Here is a 17308-nt window from a genome sequence, read left to right as displayed (position 1 = left end):
CGCCGCCGCCGCCGCTGCTCCGGAGACTCATGTCTGCCGCTGGCTGGGCTGCGAGGCATGCTCCGGGCGCCGGGCACGCGGGTCTGGGCGCGCGCGTGGGAACGGGCCGGGGGGAGGCGCGGGCCAGGGGCAGGGCGGCTAGCGGGCGCGCATCGGGCCCGGGGCACCTGCCGGCGGGAGGGGGCTGCAGAGAGCGGGGGTGGGGGGGGCGGGAGCCCAGGGTTACGGGGGGGGGGTCCATGCCGAGCCCAGAGATTGGAGAGAAAGGGGGGGTTGGAGACGGAGGGAGGGAGGGAGGGAGAGAGAGAGAGAGAGAGAGAGAGAGAGAGAGAGAGAGAGAGAGAGATTTAATAGTGGTCAATGACCTCAAAAAAGCCCCCCAAACTTTTCAGAAGTCCCAACCCCCCCCCTCCAAAGGGAAAAACCGGTCTGGGTCCCAACTCTTTCCCTTTCTCCTGCCCCAAAGACCCTCTACGGCCCCTCCTCCCAGGGCCATGAAGCCGGCAAAGAGTCCTGCTTAGCTGCCTTAGGTTCCCCCAGCCCAGCCGCTTCTGGGACTCTCTTTCCTTAACCAAGGGCAAGAGCTCCCACACCGCTTCTCCCCCCCATTGCAGTGAGGACCTCTTTCACCTGAGCATATGCTGAGGGCAGCCTTGGGGTTGGACTAGAAGACCTCCAAGGTCCCGTCCAACCGTATTATTCTATATCCCTGTGCCATCGCCCAGGGCATCCACACCACCCACCCTCCTCGGTTCTGACATCTCCAACTCCAGGGCCCTTTTACTGCTCAGAGCGATGGGTCGGGGTCTCCTTTTGCAAGCTATTCAGGCTCACCGAGAAAGAACAAGCCAGCTTTTTTCTTTTACACCCAACTACCTTTGTTGTATGAGTAATGTTGCATGTTGGCTTCTCGGTTAGATTTACAGCCTGGTGGGTTCCCTACCCACCCACCCACCCACCCAGGAGCTCATGGAAAACCCTTTGACACCCCCCCTCTAATATTGTGACCATCTCCGCCAGGCCAAGCTTTGTCCCCCTTGGGCTTGGCATGGCCACCCACCCAGCCATCCCAGCTTCTAAGAAAGGAGAACATCTGACACGGGGGGGGGTCCCTGGCGCCCTCTGAGCTTGGCGTTTCTCTTGCAGGCGCCTCGTGACCCAAATTAGGTAGCATCATCAGCACTCTTACCTCTAGTGCTGCCTAGTTTGGGACATGAAACATTGCGGGAAAACAGCCAAGCTCGGAGAGCACCGAGGACCCCTCCGTCTAAGCCATGGTTTGTAGCTCAGCACAACGGTAGCTTACTTATTTTATTTATTTATTTATTTAATTTAATTTGTATACCGCCCTTCTCCCGAAGGACTCAGGGCGGTGTACAGGGCAATAAATACCCAAAGTACAAAATACAAAAATTAAAAACAAATTAAACAATTGTGCCCAAATACAATAAATTAATTAAAAACAATAAAATAAAACCCCAAACCCATCAGACCAGGCCGGCTTGTTCATACAAATAGGTTTTTAGATCATGTCGGAAGGAGCAAAGGTCGGGAGCCATCCGGAGCTCAACCGGCAAACGGTTCCACAATTCCGGGGCGCCCACAGAGAAGGCCCTCCCCCTGGGGGCCGCCAATCAACATTCTCTGACCGGAGGCACCCTGAGGAGGCCCTCCCTGTGGGAGCGCACTGGGCGGAGGGAAGTTGATGCCGGCCACAGGTGCTCCCTTAGGTACTCCGGACCCATGCCATGTAGGGCTTTATAGGTCATCACCAGCAACTTTATAGGTCGTCACCAGCACTTAATCAACTTTAGCTGCCCAGAACCCTTCCTTAGGCTTAAAAGTAGGCCAGCCTCCACCGCGCCCAGGAGCCCCGCTGGGTAATTCCCAGCACACGCCAAGCGCCTTGGCAGGCACGGTGCCCGCCCAGAGAAGCCGCTTTTCAGGCGCACGCTTGCTCAGCCGTAAACCCCGCTGAAATTACATCCCGGGAATAAATCTGCCTGGGTCAAGCCACCGGCTCGGATAGAAATACCCGGCCTTTGTCAGTTCTTTCTCCTTTAATCCTCAGATGATTATTTATTTCAGTAAAAGGCCACCCCCACCCCCACCAAAGAAATGTGTGGGGAAAAAGGCGAAAGGTAAGGAAAGGAAGATTTAGGGAGAGAAGTATTGTTTGTGTTGCTAACAAGCTGCGTAGGGATTATATTTGTGCTCATGTATTATTAATTCAATTTATACTCAAAGCTATATCTAAGGAATAAGTACATGCATCAAACCATCCAGCTTGCTTTTCTTTAGCAATATAACAACAGGTTTAAAAGTGTTTTTTTTCACAAAGTATCTCTCCCCCCCTCCCCACTTTTCTTCACAACGATGCAATAAAACTGCACCGTGTGGATGCGCCAGGCAGATGTTTTGGCAACTCCAGCAGCCAAAGCGCGGCTTATGCTCTCAGTCCACATTCACAGGGATGTCAGGCTTAATAGAGTCACCGCAGCCGATTTTCGTCAACTGCTGAACTGTAAAGAGTCCGAAATGGACGAGCGCCACAAATTTCATTTTAAGCTGTTTTTTTAGCATATTGTCAAAACACAACCGTCAACACACCTTTCGCTTCAGTTCAGAAGAGAAGAAGCTTCTTGGATGAGGAGCGAAACGTTTTCAAGAGAAAAAATCAAGAAGCTCCAGTCGCCTTTTGGGATGACCATGGCCTGGACGATGGAGGCTCCCCACAAACACACATACAGACACACACACACACACACAACCAAGGACACAGTCCCGGGCCCCAGAGGCTGCCTGCCTGGATTGACACGGGTCAGGAGATCCCCTCCAGGGCAGGGCATCGTTCCCAAGACCCTTGGGGAGTTTATACAGATCCTGTGCCGTACGGGTAGTTCTTGACTTACAATTGAGCCCAAAATTTCTGTCATTAAGTGAGAGAGTTGTTAAGTGAGTTTTGCCCCATTTTGCAACTTTTCTTGCCGCAGTTGTTAAGCGGATCGCTACAGTTAGTCACAGGTCTAAGTGAATCCGGCTCCCCCATGGACTTTGTTTGTCAGAAGGTCGCAAAAGTTGATCACCTGACCCCGGGCAAATGCGACCGTCAAAAATACGAGCCAGTTGCCAAGCGTCTGAATTTGAATCATGTGGCCACAGGGATGCGGCAACGGACATAAGTCACTTTTACCAGTGCCGCTGTAACTGCAAAAGTCACTAAAACGTACGAAGAACGGCTGCGGGACTTGGGCCTGGCCAGCCTAAAGCAAAGAAGAAATGGGGGAGACAGGATAGCAGTGCTCCAGTATCTGAGGGGCTGCCACAAAGAGGAGGGGGTCACGTTGTTCACCAAAGCACCAGAGGGAAGGACGAGAAACAATGGGTGGAAGCTGATTGAGGAGAGAAGCAACCTGGAATTGAGGAGAAACCTCCTGACAGTGAGGATAAATAACCAGTGGAAGAGAAGTCGCCTTCAGAAATCGTGGGCTGGAGGTTTTTAAGAAGAGGCTGGACAATCACCTGTCTGAGATGGTAGAGGTTCTCCTGCTTGAGCAGGGGGCTGGACTAGAAGACCTCCAAGGTCCCTTCCAGCTCTGCTATATTCTATTCTGTTCTGTTCTGTTCTATTCTATTCCATTCCGTTCTGTTCTGTTCTATTTTCTATTCTATTCTATTCTATTCTATTCTATTCTATTCTATTCTATTCTATTCTATTCTATTCTATTCTGTATTTTATTATTCTATTCCATTCCATTCCATTCCATTCCATTCCATTCTATTCTTTATTCTATTCTATTCTATTCTATTCTATTCTATTCTATTCCATTCTATTCTATTCTATTCTTTATTCTATTCTATTCTATTCTATTCTATTCTATTCTATTCTATTCTATTCTAAATGAACGCACTTGGTGCACATGGGCATCTCCTTCAGACGGCATCCGTCATGCGCCTGGTCTAGGAGACCCGACCTGGGACCTCAGGGCTCAAAGGGGCATCGCGATCTGAACCCACCTGCCCAGCCTGCCTGCCGAGGACCAGGGCAGCCCCCACCCAAGGGTGCCCTCCAGGGAGGTTGGGGATGGCTGGCGGGACAGAGCGACGGTGGGCACCAAAGGAGGCGGAAAGGGGGAGCCAATCGACGGGCAACTTACAACCGTTCATTTAGCGACCGTTCGGAGTTACAACGGCACTGAAAAAAGCGACTTATGACCGTTTTTCACCCTTCCGACCGTTGCAGGCTCTCCGTGGTCACGGGATCAAAATTTGGAGGTTGGCAACTGACTCACCTTTATGACGGTCGCAGCAACCCCCTTCTGCGGCCTTCTGACAAGCAAAGCCAATGGGGGAAGCCAGATTCACTTAACAGCCAGGTTACTAACTTAACGACTGCAGGGGTTCACTTACCAACCGTGGCAAGGAAGGTCGTAAAACGGGGCAAAATTCACTTACCAAACGTCTCACTTAGCAACGGGAATTTGGGGCACAACTGGGGCTCTAAGTTGGGGACTGCCTGTACTTGGAGACCCTCCAAGCGGGGAGGTGGGGGAAGGGAGGAGGGCAGGTCCTTTGGGATCCCCCCCACCTGGGATTTGGTGGCTCCTGCTGCAGTCAGACTAAGATGGATTAGCAATGCTGGCTAGCTTATTAATTTGTGATAAGCACACGCCAATCATTCTGAGCAGTGACACTCTGAAAATTCACAATGCAATCCTGGCGGGGCGAAGTGGGTCAGTTCCCACACAGAACAGGATTTGGGGTGTCGTAGTCCCCTTCGATGGTGCTATGGTGCTGGAGAAGACTCCTGCGAGTCCCTTGGACTGCAAGGCGATCAAACCGGTCGGTCCTAGAGGAGATCAACCCTGACTGCTGTTTAAAAGGCCAGATCCTGAAGCTAAAACTCAAATGCTTTGGCCACCTAATGAGAAGGAAGGACTCACTGGAGAAGAGCCTCATGCTGGGAAAGATTGAGGGCAAGAGAAGAAGGGGACGACAGAGAAGGAGGTGGCTGGATGGAGTCACTGAAGCAGTAGGCGTGAGCTTAAAGGGACTCCAGAAGATGGTAGAGGACAGGAAGGCCTGGAGGAACATTGTCCATGGGGTCGCGATGGGTCGGACACGACTTCGCAGCTAACAACAACAAGTCCCCTTCGAAAGGAGGGCAGGTGCTGGGGACCTCCGGGGGAATGCCAGAGCTCGTTTCCCCCCCGTTAACATTTCAGGTTGCCCCCCCCAGCCCTGGAATCAGCAGGTTGCATCCCCCCCAAACGTTCATCCAGGTCAGAGAAAGGTCTGACAGCTGCACTTGCAAGACGAGAGGCTGAAGGTTAATTCGGGCTACTTCTCTGCAGCTTATTGTGAGGCCCCCACCCAGGGGAGTAAGAGAGCTTACGCTTCAGCGTGTCGCATCAACCCAGAAAATGGGCTAATTCAGTAATGAGGTTAAGTGTGCTGGGCAAGTAGAGATTACAAGATTACACGATGGCCAACTTTTAATTATGTGAAACAGCCGTTGCCTTTGTTCCCCCCTCCCCCCACTCTTCTCCAGTTGTGTCTGTAAGTGCACAGACCTCTTGGGGCTGGGACCAGCTCCTATACCTGTGCCAGGTGTGTGCAGAGAGCAGGAGGAGGAGGAGGAGGAGGAGGAGGAGGAGGAGGAACCTAAATGCATCAGGAATGTAAATTGTGGGCGTGAATCTCTACAAATTCAGGATAGTGTGTATTTTAAACAAATCAGACCTCTGGTAGATGGCAAAGTAGGAGAGAAGCATTGGTCTAATGAAGAGAAGGATCAGGGCTGACAGTCTTCCAGTATTTGTGGGGCTGCCACACCTGAAGGCAGGACAAGAAGCAAAGGATGGAAACCAATCAAGGAGAGAAGCAACCTGGAATTAAGGAGAAGAAAGAGGAGGAGGACCAAGGCCAGTGATCATGGATGTCGCTGAAATGGTATAGGGTTTCCTGCCTGAGCAGGGGGTTGGATTAGATGACCTCCAAGGTCCCTTCCAACTTTATTATTATTATTATTATTATAAAACTTTTATTCATAAAACATGAAACTCAGTCAACTGGACGCTAAAATTGACTGACACTAATGGTTGACATGGGTTGCTGCCAGCATCCTAGGTATCCACCAGGTATCTCCTTAAAATCTAAGATGTTCCGAGTAGCGCAGTTTTTTGTAGCTTTGCTGGAGTTATTGCGGGAAGCTGCAATTTCTTGATGTGTTTTGCAAAGTTTTTGGACCTAGTTCCCAGTGCCCCGATGACAATGAGTATCACTGTTACACATTTCATCCACAATCGCGCAGTTTCGATGGCCAGGTCGCAATATTTCATAATTTTTCCCAGTTCTTTTTCTTCGACTCTGGCATCTTCTGGTACAGCAATACCAATCAACTGTACGCTTCGGTTCTCTATGACTACGATATCTGGTGTGTTGTGTTCCAAATGGCGACCTGTCTGTATTCAGAAGTCCCACAAGATCTTCACCCTCTCATTCTCGACAACTTTTTCCACCCTATGTTCCCATGACTTTTCAGACACAGGCAAGTTGTATTTTTTACACAATGCCCAGTGGATTCATTTAGCAACTCAATCATGTCTAGCTTTGTAATCAGTTTGCGCGATTTTGCTGCACTCACATATTAAATGTGAAACAGTTTCAGCTTTGTTGTTGCAAAGTCGGCAATTTGGATTGTCAGTAGATTTTTGTATCTTCGCTTTCATGGCATTAGTTTGTAGTGCTTGTTCTTGAGCAGCCAGTATTAAGCCTTCCGTTTCTTTCTTGATGGCTCCCATCTTAAGCCATGCCCATGTCACGTTGTTGTCACATTTTCCTTCAATGTTTTTCAAATGCTGCCCATGCAAAGCTTTGATTTTCCATCTATTTAATCTATTATCCAGCCGTTTTTCCTTATATTCTGCCTTTGTTTCTGTTATTTTGATAATGCTCTCTGTTTTCACAGCCTGCAGCAATTTTTCTGTACTTTGATTCACATAGTCGTTCAAACTTCGTTTTTCTTCTTCTACAGTTTGGTGGATTTGCAGTAGCCCTCTGCCCCTTATTCTTCTTGGCAGGTACAACCTGTCGATGTCACTTCGTGGATGTAGAGCGTGGTGCATGTTCAAAAGTTTACGCGTTTTCCGGTCTAGGTGTTTCAATTTGGCCAGTGTCCAGTTGATAATTCCAGCTGGGTAGCGTATCACTGAGACTGCCCATGTATGAATGGCTTTAATTATATTTCCAGCATTCAGCTTTGATTTTAGTATTTTGAGGACTCTCCTGATGTATTCCTTTTGTGTCGACTCTTTGACTTTTCCATTCAAGATGTTATCTGCTTCCAATATGCCTATTATTATTATTATTATTATTATTATTATTATTATTATTATTAATTATTATTATTATTATTATTAAAACATGCTTTCCTGAAGAGAGTGATCAGCCAGAAAGGCCCACTAGCCTTGTTACTCCTCCAACGGCACCAGTCCGGCTAGTCCCTAGGTGACCTTGTCCCTGAGCATCTGCCAGGGCCCAGCTGCAGTGTGCATCTCTTGCCAGATCTCCACTGGGTTTACGGCCTGCGTTGGCCATCTGCTTCTCAAGGAGGCTTCCCCAGGCCCTGATCATGCAGGGAAGTGTGCTGCCTTTCTTCCCCACGGTTGCAGAAATGATCCTGCAGAAGGATCCCTGGATCCCTTCCAAGAAGCTGGGAATCTTTTCAGGCAGAGGGTGCTGTGTGCCAGATCTTCTCCTGGACCCACCCCTTCTCCTTCACCTTCTCCTGCACGGACCTTTCCTGGTTAGGGCACCGACAGAAGCAGCAGTGGGAAGGAGGCAAGGGAAGAAGCCAGAATGAAGGCCACTGTTTTGCCTGGAAATTCCCACCAGTGAGAGGAGGCAATAGCAAACGAGAGCAGCGCATGACCAAATTTCCTTAGGAGAAGCATTCCGTCCCAACAGACCGTAACAATTCTAGGATGAGGTCCTTCACCCACCCTTAGAAGGACTATTATTGTTTCTTAATTCACTCAATTAGTTTAAATCCTACACTGCCTGGGTGGAAGTGGCCAGGCATCAATTCCAGAAGCTATAATCAGGCCCTCTGGAAAGGATATAATTGAGCGTTCGGAAGCATCTGTGGTTTAGGGTGTGGGACGCGTTCAGCTGCAGAAGGTCCAGGATAAAGCGGGTGAGCTGGACCTTTTCCAAGCAGGACTCAAGCTGGGTTGCAGGGCAGAGATACCACTTGTCCTTTTGTGGCTGACCACTGAAGGCTCTCCTGCCCTGCTGGATCTCTTGGTGGCTTTCCATACGATCAGCCGTGATCCCCTTCTGGCTGGCTTCAAGGCTCGGGACGGTGGGCGATCTCTTGTGACGGTTCTCTTCCGTCCTCGGTGGCCGGTGCCTGCTGGTGGGGCAAGGGGGGGTGTCTAACGTTAGGCCCCTGTCACGTGGGGTGCTCAGCGCTTGGGACTGCTACATCCCCAGGAAAGCGCTGGGTGAGGCCCTCCGATGGCACAGGGTGAGGTATTATCACTTCTGCATGTCCACTCCAGGCTCTTCCAGTGCTGGTCCAGTGCCTGGAGGCTGTGAGGGTCTGAGTGGGGAGGAACTGGCTCCAACTCAGCCCAAGGGAGATGGAGGGGGGGCTTTGGACTTTCTGGACCTGGTGAGCTGCTATCTTTGATTCTTGATGGGATTGTACTTTCCCAGACAGAGCTGGTGCACAATTTGGAGTTTCTTCTGAACGTCCAAATCCTGTTCAGGGAGAAGGTGACAGTCATGGTTGGGGGGGGGGAAGAGGGGGGCTTCGCACAGACATGTCTTGTGCGCCAAATGCATCCATTCCTGGACCACGAGGTCTTGCCCGCTGTCACTCATGCCTCGGTTACTTCCTGGCTGGACTACTGCGATGCACTCTGCATGGGGCTGCCCTTGAAGATGATTGAGAAGTTGCAACAGGCCCAGAATGCATTTGGAGGATCCTGGCTGAAGATTGTGGTAAAGGTCCCTGAGCAGAGAGCGGGGTGAGGGAGAACAGCACGTCAGGGAGGCAAGCCAAGTGGAGAAAGAGGTCAGAGGGACGGCATGGCCCAAGTCGAGGCCTCTGGGCCTCGGGGAGGGCGGACATTGGCCAGAGAGCTTGGAGGGGAGGCTCTCGTGGGCCCTTCCAGCTCTAGAAATGAGTGCGCTGGGAACAGACCTGCCGCCTCAAAGCTGACTTCCCTCTGGAAAAGAGCTCTGGGGCGGATCCGCTCAGGCGCCAGCAGCCGTGAAGATCTGCAAGCAGGTCTCTCTCACAAAACCACAGCGCAGGGAGTGGGTGGGCTGGGCAAGGGAACCCCGGGGGGGGCACTGGACAGACCTGGATGGGCAGAAAGAGGCAGAGAAAGAGAGAGAGAAGATTTGATAGAATATCAGGGTTGAACTGGGGGGGGGGTCCTCGCTGTTCTCTAAGCTTGGTTGTTCTTTCCTTGCAGGCGTTTCATGAGCCAAGCAGGCAACGTCATCAGTGCTGGAAGGGAGGCGGGCTTGCTTCCTGTCTAAATACCCCACGCCCTTCTAGCACTGCTGATGTTGCTTAGCGGGGTAATGAAACGTCTGCAAGAAAACAAACTCGGAGAGCACTCAGGAGCCCAGAGAGAAAGCTGAAACACACAGCCAGACTTTGCAAATGGACAGGAGGGAGGGGAAGAGGAGGAGAAGGGAGGAGGAAGAGGGAGGGAGGGAGGGAGGGAGAGAGAGAGAGAGAGAGACCACCTGGATCTGACCCAAAGGCCCTTAAGCCCTCCTTCTTTCCTAGGTTAAATCCTCCTCCCTTCTCATCATTGCCTGCTTTTTCCACCCTCCAGGCCCTGAGGTGGGACACACTGTCAGACCTGCAAGTCCACCAGTCTCCCGCATGAAGGTTGCGTCCCAAGGTCATGGCAGGCTCCCGTTCTCACACCCGTCGTCTGGGGTAACAAGGCTGGCTTCTCTCTGTCTGCCACTATGCACACACACCGCCAGGGGGAGCCCCTCCCCTCGCCTGTGGAAGGGCTCTCAACGCTCCCTTTCTCAGCTTCCAGAGGAGACCCAGAGGGAGCCCATTAAAAAAAAACTTTCCTCCCTCCCTCCCTCCCTCCCTCCCTCCCTCCCTCCCTTCCTTCCTTCCCTCTCTCCCTCCCTCCCTCCCTCCTTCCTTCCTTCCTTCCTTCCTTCCTTCCTTCCTTCCTTCCTTCCTTCCTTCCTTCCTCCAACCTCCTGCTCAGGCTGGAGATCCTATACCATTTCAGACAAACCTCTTCTTGAAAACCTCCAGTGTTGGGGCATTCACCGCTTCTGGAGGCAGGTTGTTCCCCTGGTTAATTATTCTCACTGTCAGGAAATTCCTCCTTAGTTTCAGGTTGCTTCTCTCCTTGGTGAGTTTCCATCTGTTGCTTCTCGTCCTGCCTTCTGGTGCTTTGGAGAATAGCTTGACTGCCTCTTCTTTGGGGCAACCCCTGAGATACTGGAAGGCTGCTCTCATGTTCCCCCCTCGTCCTTCTCTTCATTAAACCAGACATGCCCAATTCCAGCCACTGTTTCTCGTATGTTTTAGCCTCCAGTCCCCTAATCCTCTTTGTTGCTCTTCTCTGCCTTCTTTCTAGAGTCTCTATGTCTTTTATACATCGTTCTATAGCTCGACTTTTTTGATCCCAGGCTTTCTAGGGATACCCCAGGACAGGCTGTACTTCCACAGGTCAAGTCCTCCTGGGACCACCTCCCACGCTGTGATGCATGCAAGGTGGCCCACCGCCAGCCACCCGTGCTCAGCCTGGGCTCCTGACTCTGCGTCTTCCGAGGCGCCCCTTTCCCATCCAGGAGTCTTTCGGATGATCGCAGTACAGGTAGTCCTTGACTTGCGGCACTTCACCTAGTGACCGCTCAAAGTTAGAACGTCCCTGCAAAAGTGACCTAGGCCCTTTATGCAAGGAAAGCCCAGCCCAGCCAGAGGAAACAAATCTTTACAGGTTGTGAAATATGCCGGCCTCTTCCCGCTTCTCAACAGGTCAGCAGTCAGGGAAGGCCTCGTTCCACCATTTGACCCCCGAGATCCTGGCTTCTCCTGCAGCCTGTAGAGCCCACCAGGTGCCAAAGCGGCGGGTGTGTGTGTGTGTGTTCAGGATAAGCCTGACCCGGGTGCCCTGTAGGCATACGAGACTTCACCTCCCACAATCCTCAGCCTTTTCTGGGATTCTTTCCCCCAACTGCAACCTCATCGCTTTCTTTGCAGATTTTCGGGCTCATCTGGGGCGCTCCAAAAGAACATCCTGTTCTACCAACACCCTCCAACAGGCGTGGGGCCTTCCTAATCCAACCACCAGTCTAACCCCAGGGCTGCCACGCCTCACTGCATTCCTCCCGTGGCACGATGTCTGAGCTGGCACCACCTGCCGAGACAGAGGCCGGGTTCCCAGCCCCGGCAGGAGGCAGACCAGCCCGTCCACTGCAGCCCAGATTAGCTTCTCGCGCAAAGCTGCCTCCCCGAGCGTAAACGTCTCATCTGTTCCGCTCTAGGCGCTGCGGGCCCCCAAATCCTCCTGGTCAAAGCCCTCTTGCTGCCCCTTTCATTTGGGGAGGTGAAAGGCCTCCCGGCCGCATCCCTTCAGGGCAGCTGGCTTTTCTTGGAAGCTGGAGGCCGGATACGGCATCACACCTGGCAGGCTTCGAGGCAGACGGGGTGCGGCAGCTGGTCCCAGCCTCCGAGTCTCTGAGAGACAAGCCGAAGCCCGCTTGGGCCTCCACGGCTGGCAGTCTCTGCCTCCTCCTTCTTCCAGAGCCCGGCCGTCTTCTCTCAGGCGGGGCGAACGCAGAACAAACGGAGGCATTCCTAGGGGGCACTTTGCTCACCTCACCTAAAACGGCCTTCTTTGCAGAATCTGTGCCCTGGAAAGGCCACGTGAGGCCACGCAGTCCACCCCTCCTCAGGGCAGGCATCCAAGTGGAAGCATCCTGGGGGGATGGCCAGCTAATCTCCGTCTCTCTAGGCCGGGGGCACCGTGGATGAACTGGTCTTGCTCTGGAGGAGGTTTCCCTGCCTGCCAATCAGGACTGGCCCTCCGGGGACTTAAGTCCATTCTCCCCTGCCCTGCTCTCTGGGGATCCTTGCTGCGCTCCTCTGAACCTCTTCCCTGGGCCCACGGTGACGTTTGGCCGAGGCTCTCTCTTCCGTAGAGCTGGCAGGCTGTCAACTCCAGGTGCAGCCATCAACGTCCGGTTGTCCATGTTGCTTTCTTGCCAAGAATTCCTCCGTGCCTGGCCGCTGCATTCTTTCCTGGGCTTTCTTCTGCCCTTCCAGTCTAACCTCTGGGAGAGAATGGGAAGCACCTTCTCATCCTGTTCTCTTTTCAGAGTCAGCAAAAGCTGGCTGAGCCGCTGGGGCGGAGGGAGCGGAGGCCTCCCCTAGAGAAACCCTCCTTTGAAAAGAAGCTGTGGGGCAGAGGCTCTCCCGCTTGGGAAGAGGGGTCAAGCAGGGGATCAGCCTGGAATCCTTAGGAAGACACAAGAGGGCCAGGCTCGGCGCCCTTGAATGCCGATGAACTTTACCTGGCCTTTCCCAGGGGCAAACTGCCAGTCTGGGAAGATTCCTGCGAAACAGGCTTCAGCAATAAAGTAGCTAGATTAAACCCTAGGCAGATGGGTCCGGTTGTTCGTGCCTGACTGAAACTGAGACACCCCGACCCCCAGCTGGCTTACTGGGCCTGAGCCGGACTCTCCTGAAGGCCAAACACCCTATTTGGAGCTTGCCAGGGTGACCATCTAGCAGCCACCCAGAAGCCATCTCTCTCCCTCTCCCAGCTTTGGAGCTGGAGATTTGGGGGCCGTGGGGGGAAGCCAGATTTCCAGTGCAGAGGAAGAGAGTGAAGACTGCAGCTGTCACCATAGGAACCCCGGTGAATATGCAAACCTGAGTTACCATAGGAACCCCGGCAGCATTGCTCAGCAGCTGATGCCCGGAGGCAAGGGGGTCCAGGGCATGTCAGGAGGTCGCCCCGAGGCTGGCAGACACAGGAAACGTGTCATTGCCCCGTGGATGGATCCAGATGCTTAAGGAGACCTCTCTCCCCTCCTGGGCCACCACATAAGAGGTGGCCATGATTCATGTGGAAGAGAAGCACCTTCTGGTCTCGTGCCCATTTGCGAGGCAACTTTGGGGCATCTGCCTAGCTGCCTGGAGGGAGGCCAGCTCTGCCTTCAAGACCCCCTTCTGGGGGGCAACCCCAAAATCTCCAGTAGACCCTAAGGTTAAGATTAGGATCCTCATTCAGGCCAGAGCAATCAAAGTCAAGTCAGGTCTTTCTCACGAAGGCACCCTATTGCAATGTTGACTTAAAGCCCTGACTTCTCCTGGGAAAGAGATGGCTGTGGCCATAAAGTCAAGATGGCAGAGCTTTCATTTTCCTCCCAGGGTGGTCAACCCATCTTGATTTTCAGGGCCACACCCTGAGGCACCCCGTTTCATGTAGACCTGAACCTAGGACACCTCTGAGGTCAACCCATGGGCTTCCCAGAGACCCCCCCCCTTCAGCATTACAGCCGGTGACGTGGACGTGGCTGGCCATTCACATCTCCTACGAGGCTGACCTGGCTTCCAAACCCAGCCTGCAGGTTGGACGTTCCCAAGTCGTTTCCCGCCCAACTGGGTTTAAAGTATTTGAGATCTCCCAAGGCCGGGAAGCTGCCTCCGCCCTTGGGACAGGCATAGATCGTCCAGCGGTGTCTCCTCTGTGTCAGGTCCAGCTCCTGCCCACTTCTCAGCTCACGGGCCAGATACTCTGAGGTGGGGCTGCTGGCAGCATCACACAATCATGTCTCCATGCTTCACGATGGGGTTCTGCCAAACTCTGACACTGACTTCCAGCTTTTAGCAGGACCGTTGGTCTGTTTAACGGCTGTGGATTTGCTTAATGACCATGGAAATTCACTTAACAACCATCACAAAAAAGAGACCGACCTGTTTTACCACCGTTATGACACACAACCACAGGCTCCATTACGATTATCTCTTGAGAACTCACTTTCGAGGGAAAAAGAGGAAGGAGACTCGTCAAAATGTTCCAAGAAGAGATTTAGGATCCGTTATCTGAAATTATTCCCCTTTCCTTAGTCTAAGGCAGGGTTAGGCAACCTTGGCTCTTGTGGACTTCAACTCCCAGAATTCCTGAGGCAGCCACGCTGAGGGGAAAGGGAGAGGTTTCCAAGCTGAGCCATGCTGGCTCAGGAATTCTGGGAGTTGGAGTCCACGAGTCCTAAAAGAGCCGAGGTTGTCTGCCCCTGGTCTAAGGCATCAGCGCCTTTTTATTTTAAGGAAAGCTTTGCTTCACTTAGAGCCTAAGTGAATAAAATACAGGTAGTCCTCTACTTAGGACCACAACTGAGCACAAAATGTCTGCTGTTTAAGTGAGGCATTTGTTAAATGAGCTTCCCCCCATTTTACAACCTGCCTCGCCATTGTTAAGTGAATCACTGCAGTTGATAAGTTAGTAACCTGGTTGTTAAGTGAATCCGGCTTCCCCACTGACTTTGCTCTTGAGAAGGTTGCAAAAGGGGATCCCGGGGACTCTGCGACCGTCATAAATATGAGTCCGTTGCCAAGCGTCTGATTTTGGATCACGAGAGACAAAGCAACGGTTGTTCGGGGTGATTATGGGTGTAAGTCACTTTTTTCAGTGCCGTTGTAACTTGATAAGATAAGATAAGATAAGATAAGCATTTAATCCCGAATTATTTTTGTTAGGTATATTACCAGAAAAGACTGATAAACAAAATACATACTGGGTTCTACATATCATAACTGCAGCAAGAATAAGCTACGCACAATGCTGGAAAAACGAACAAGGACCATCAGAAGAGGAGCTAATAAAGAAGATACTGGAATGCGCAGAGATGGACAGACTAACTATGAGACTAAAAGACAAAGAAGAATCAGAATATTATGAAAGTTGGAATTTATTTTATAATTGGTTGGAAAAAAAGAACCAAAGAGTGAGATTTGTATATGTATTAATGAATCATAAACTCAGTTCGCACGTTGTTTGGAAAATTAACATGTGTGTAAAGAATAAAAATAAAATATATAACAAAATAAAAATAAAATAAAATAATATATATATATGGAAAAAAAGATAAGATAAGATAAGATGATAACCTTTATTGTTATTTTTTTACTGTGGGCACAACAGCACACATCAAAAATGAAATTTAGTTGTTGTTGTTGTTGTTAGCTGCTAAGTCGTGTTCGACCCATCGCGACCCCATGGACCACGTTCCTCCAGGCCTTCCTGTGCTCTACCATCTTCCGGAGTCCATTTAAGCTCACGCCTCCTGCTTCAGTGACTCCATCCAGCCACCTCCTTCTCCGTCGTCCCCTTCTTCTCTTGCCCTCAATCTTTCCCAGCATGAGGCTCTTCTCCAGTGAGTCCTTCCTTCTCATTAGGTGGCCAAAGTATTTTGAGTTTCAGCTTCAGGATCTGGCCTTCTAAAGAGCAGTCAGGGTTGATCTCCTCTAGGACTGACCGGTTTGATCGCCTTGCAGTCCAAGGGACTCGCAGGAGTCTTCTCCAGCACCGTAGTTCAAAGGCCTCCATTCTTTGGCGCTCAGCCTTTCTTATGGTCCAGCTTTCACTGCCGTACATTGCAACTGGGAAGACCACAGCCTTGACTATACGCACTTTTGTTGACAGGGTGATGTCTCTGCTTTTTAGTCTGCTGTCTAGATTTGCCATGGCTTTCCTCCCCAGGAGCAAGCGTCTTTTAATTTCTTGACTACAGTCCCCATCTGCGGTGATCTTGGAGCCCAGGAAAATAAAATCAGTCACCACCTCCATTTCTTCCCCATCTATTTGCCAGGAATTGAGAGGTCCGGATGCCACGATCTTGGTTTTTCTTAATGGTTTTCTTTAAAATTTAGTTGCCTGCTCTCAAAGTGAAACACATACATGACACGCACCTGAGACATACTTTTCAGGAACCTTGCAACTCTTCCCATTCTATTATGCCATGTTCTGCCTTTAGACCCCCAAATCACGGTGTAGTCTAGAGGAGACCCAGAAGTAAGCCCCACTGAGCTCAATGCAGGCAGCCCAGGACGGCAAGAGCCCCTCTGCTTCGGCTGGGAGGGAGGCGGCACCGGCTTCTTTCACGCCCACCCACCTGCCTCGGGAGGGCTTTCCCTGCCACCCGCTGCCAGGGAGAGCATTTGCATGCCTGAGACCGGGCAGCCTCTTCCACAGATAAGCCAAGCGAGGGAAACGTCCGACACTAATCGAGCTACACGTTGCGCGTTACACGCCGTCAGAGTCGTCATGTTAACTTAGGGCTGGTTAAGAAACAAATATTGCCTGCATTTCTGCCTTCCTCAAATTTGAGGAGGAAAAAGGAGTAGCTGATTGCTGTGGCTTCGGATTTACCTGTCTCCTGTGAAGGAGGCCCACTTCTGTGGGGGGACAATCGGCAAAGGCTGCCCAACTGCAGAACCACAGCATTGTAGAAGTGCAGAATTAGAAAGAAGGGACATTGGAGGTCTTCTAGTCCAGCCCCCTGCTCAAGCAGGAAACCCTATACCAAACTTGGTGACTTTAAGCCATGGCTGGCTGAGGAATTCTGGGAGTTGAAGGCCACGTGTCTAAAAGTTGCCAGGTTTGGCGAGCCCTACCCTATACCATGCCATGATGGCGAACCTTTTAGAGAGCGAGTGCCCAAACTGCAACCCAAAACCCACTTATGTATCGTCGGGTGCTGGGTGGGCGTGGCCCGTTGGGTGGGCGTGGCCCGTTGGGTGGGGGTGTCTGCGGTGGTAACGGCAGACTGGGTGGGACTAAAAAGTTCAATCAATCAATTCCAACTTTGCGAGATCTTTTTTTCCCACGCGAGAAGTTGAAATTGATTGATTGATTGAACCTTTTTTTTTTTTGCACACGGTGGCGGAGGCCTAAAGCGAAAAGGTTTTATAAAACCCAGCCGAAGGCCTAGGACTGGGGCAATGGCATGTGTGCCCACAGAGAGGGCTCTGTGTGCCACCTGCGGCACCCGTGCCATAGGTTCGCCACCACGGGACTAGACTACAACTAAGCAGGCAATGGACCTTCTTCTGCCCCTCACCAGCTCCTGCCCCTCTCTCGTATCAGCCTACGAGATTGTCAGGGTATAACCTCTCCCCCACACAAACACACACGCCGTGTTCTTCAGCAAATTGGGTGAAAGCTCAGAAGATACATCTTCACAACCCCAGGCAAAGCGTTATTAGCTCGGGTACATTTTTTGTGGATTAGTTCAGGAG

At 51.5% G+C, this 17308-nt stretch overlaps 1 protein-coding gene across 1 annotated transcript in view; it reads right to left on the bottom strand.

Moving 5' to 3' along the window:
- Positions 1–17308, bottom strand: part of SHANK3 (SH3 and multiple ankyrin repeat domains 3) — a gene marked incomplete at both ends in the record, with an annotated part of 484200 nt that overhangs the window by 188066 nt on the left and 278826 nt on the right. The window lies entirely within an intron of this gene.

This window comes from Vipera ursinii, assembly GCF_947247035.1.
Source record: "Vipera ursinii genome assembly, chromosome: 6".
Taxonomy (NCBI): Eukaryota; Metazoa; Chordata; class Lepidosauria; order Squamata; family Viperidae; genus Vipera; species Vipera ursinii.
This window is presented reverse-complemented; position numbering and strand designations above follow the sequence as displayed.